The sequence below is a fragment of the Myotis davidii genome, unplaced genomic scaffold, assembly GCF_000327345.1.
Source record: "Myotis davidii unplaced genomic scaffold, ASM32734v1 scaffold217, whole genome shotgun sequence".
Lineage (NCBI taxonomy): Eukaryota > Metazoa > Chordata > Mammalia > Chiroptera > Vespertilionidae > Myotis > Myotis davidii.
Window position 1 is genome coordinate 1,668,051 of NW_006290034.1, and position 3,702 is coordinate 1,671,752.

General features: G+C 60.5%; 1 long non-coding RNA gene across 1 annotated transcript in view; it reads right to left on the bottom strand.

The window, feature by feature from the left end:
* The window catches only part of LOC107182981, a 7,683-nt gene extending 4,224 nt beyond the window's left edge, over positions 1–3,459 (bottom strand). Inside the window, exon 1 of the long non-coding RNA XR_001513759.1 lies at positions 3,323–3,459. This is a non-coding gene — a long non-coding RNA (uncharacterized LOC107182981). The remainder of the gene's footprint in view (positions 1–3,322) is intronic.
* Between the last annotated feature and the right edge of the window lie 243 nt (positions 3,460–3,702).

The window sequence follows — 3,702 nt, forward strand, 5'->3', positions numbered from 1 at the left end:
ATCCCTTTCCCCTCTTGTCTGAAATCAATAAAAAACATGTTTTTTAAGTAGTTCGGTGTATGCTATTGGTGTATGCTATTGGTGATCGGAATGTCAAGACAGGATGTGAGTGAGGTGGCCGTGTGGGGAATATTCAGTAAGGAGGGTGGGCTCAGATGGACTGATAGCGCTTTGCTTTGTAGAGAAAGTCAGGAGAAAGAAAACGGAAGCGTCATAATGAAAGGCTTTGATTCAAAGACAATGGGCCAGGAAGCGTCTTCTGCCAAAGAATACGCCTGCGATGCGATAGTGAGAGCCGCCACGTGAGGAGGGCGTGCGGCACCAGGTCCCTGACAACCATGTCCCATGCGACCGACGTGATGGACAGGCATTTCACCTTCACAGTGACCCTGACCCTCTCGTGGCCCCATTTAAAGACAGCGAGCCTCAGGTTCAGAGGAGGAGGAGCTTGCCCAGCGTCACAGTGAGCAGCGGCGGAGCTGGGATCCCACACAGCTCCCTGGGACCCCGGAGCCAAGCCCTTGACCCGGCCTCATGCTGGATCGCCACCCACAAAAGGACAATGCCTGAGCCCGGCCGGCGGGGCTCAGGGTTGAGCGTCACCCTATGAACCAGGAGGTCACGGTTCGATTCCAGGTCAGGGCACACGCCCGGGTGGCAGGCTCCATCCCCAGGTGGGGCGTGCAGGAGGCAGCTGATCCATGATTCTCTCTCCATTGATGTTTCTATCTCTCCCTCCCTCTCCCTGCCTCTCTGAAATCAATACAAATATTTTTTTTTTAAAAGACAATGTTTGAACACTGGTTGGTCACAGAACGCCCAGTCAGACCCACTCTGCTACAGGTTCCTGAAAGCTCCATCCCTGGGGGGCCCTCGTCTAGAGCGGGTGACGGTCTGGCTGAGAGAGCCCAGGTGCCTGCTCCCGTGACGTTCCCCATAAGCAGACTGCGGCGCCTGCTGGCGGGTGTGCGGACTCGGGGCCTACGGGGCTGTGGAGCCGCCACTGCAGGGCAGATGGTCCCGGACTATAACCTAGAGCTGCACGACCGGCAGTGAAACCCCCGAGCGTGCACAGGAGCAGCGCCGACCGAAGGCCCTGCAGAAACCTCACAGGCTCCTCGGCCTGACTTAAAGCAGGTGCAAGGACGGGGCCTGCAAACGGGTGACAGGCCCAACCTGCACGCCTCACACCGCTCTGCCACGGGACACAGGCCCCGGACCAGCCCTTCCCCACCAGGCCGTCCATGACATAATCCCAGCCGTGCCCCCGTGGAGCCGTGCGAGTCTGCTCTCAGGCCTGCGTCTCAGTCATCGGTTCATTATTTTCACTGTATGCTGAGTGTCTGTTATGCATGCGTCCCTGCTCTGCTCCCCGTGGGATCAGGAAAGGACAGAGGTGCCCTCCTCCTCCACACCTGGCTCCTCTGCTGGCCCGTGGCCCCGGGAGGCCCCCCCCACCACCACCACCCCGGACGCCGCGTGTGGACCCTGAGGCAGAGCCGGGCAGATGCCCACTAGCCCCCGACGCGGCCCGGCTCCTGCTCTCATTCCCGCTCCAGACACGCCGCCTCCTCGGACCTTCCTGCCGCCCGGTCTCCCCCTGCACAGGCGCTCGGAGAGGAAGAGGGGTCCCTTTCCTCACCCTCCAGCTTCCCTTTGGGACGTTCACGCCTCGGCCACTCCCCATTCCTACATCAAACACCCGTCAGGAAGCCCTGGTGCCACGCACTCACGTGGCTCTAGCTGGGCTCAGGCGGGCCGAGGCCACGTGGAAAATCCACGGACGTGTCTGGGTCAGTGACGGCGACAGACCCCTTCCTGCCTTGTGGGACGGTGGGCACTGGGCACACAGGGCTCTCCCATCCCAGCGGGGACCGGGCCAGGCCAGGAGGTGGCACTCAGCCCGGGAATAGCCTCTGCAGCCCCCAAGGGCCCCCCGCCGGCTCCGGGAGCCACAGGCAGAGCAGGTGGTCCCCTTCATCGGTTAGACACGCCCGCCCTCTGGGCTGGACACCCCCTAAAGCAGGGAAACGCAGAACCCCGCGGAGCACAAGTCTTTCTTGGCCACGGCTTGACCTTCAACAGCACTGTGGCTCATCCTGAGCCCGGAGGTCGCGACAGCCACACCTGGGTTCACACGCCATCGGATACCCACGTGGACCCGCCCATCCGGGCCTGAGGGCACGGTGTGCCTAGGAAACAAGGACGGCAGTGAGCCTGCGAGACGGAGCCTCCTGTGCTCGGGGAGGCGGACACAGAGCGGCTTTGTTCCCGCTGCGGCCGGGACAGGGCCCGCTCCCCTCTGCCTGCCCACCGTGCCCATCTGGCGCCACTTCTCCCACCCCTGCCAGCAGGCGTCAGCCTGAGCTGTCACCGCCCGGATGTGCCCCTGGCGTTCGAACCCCCGCCCCTCCTCACAGCCCCACAGCCAGTGCCCGGCCCTTCTCCTCTAGAACTAGAGTGTTCTCCGTTGTGCCCGGCCAGTGTGGCTCAGTGGTTGAGCATCGACCTATGAACCAGGAGGTCACAGTTCGAGTCCCAGTCAGGGCACATGCCCGGGATGTGGGCTCCATCCGCAGTGGGGGGTGTGCAGGGGGCAGCCAATCAATGATTCTCTCTCCTCATTGACATTTCTGTCTCTCCCTCTCCATTCCTCTCTGAAATCAATAAAAATATTTTTTTAAAAAAAAGAGAGAAATGTTTGTTGCAAGATAAAGCTCCCAGCATGTGAGGGCCACGCCTCAGCCCGAGCCTCCCGTGAGGAGGAGCAGACGCCGCAGAGGGAGGTGAGACGCGGCCTGTCAGGCAGGGGCGGCTTCCAGCCCAGCCAGCGCAGCTGGAGGAACCAAGAGCCGCTCACACAGCAGCCTCGGCCTCCACGTCTTCCGTCTTCCGCCCCAACCAGAGCTCGCCAGGACCCTCCTGTGACGCGGGGCTGACAGGTGGTATTTGTGAAAGGAAACGACGCGTGAACGTGGAGTCTCTTAGACCGGTCCTGCCAGAGGGATGAGCGCAAGAGAAGGTCAAGGTCAAGGATAAATTGCCAGCGCCCCCACCCACTACTGTTACCTGTTTCTATTTTATTTTGTTAAAGTTTTATTAAGTTTAAAAAATATGTTTTTATTGATTTCAGAGAGGAAGGGAGAGGGAGAGACAGAAACATCCATGATGAGAGAGAATCGTGCATCAGCTGCCTCCGGCACGCCCCACACTGGGGATCGAGCCTGCAACCCGGGCCTGTGCCATGATCAGGACTTGAACCCTGACCTCCTGGTTCATAGGTCGATGCTCAACCACTGAGGCATCCGGCCAGGCTGTTTACCTGTTTCTGGTCTCCTCCAGAACCTTCTTGCAAGTCACATCCTCCCTAAAGCAACTGATGCCAAAATCAGACGCGATCACCTGACCCCGTTAACCGAACCCTCGGGAACTCCGGGCGGAGACAACGTCCACTCTGAGACGTGAATGGGAACCCAGCTCGCGTGTCCCTGACGCAGGTAAAGAATCAGATGCCGACTTCCTGTCAGGAATGGGCAGGCGGAAGAGGGAGAGGCCGTCACACTGTTCGCCAAGAAGTGCTCACGTGGGTTTGGGTGTGAACCCAGAAGCCGCCCGCTCGGGTGCTGGTGGCTCCTGCGCTGACTCACGTGTCTCAGCCCAAACATGCAGAACCTCCGAGTGCTTCCAGCCCCGAGGCCGGCC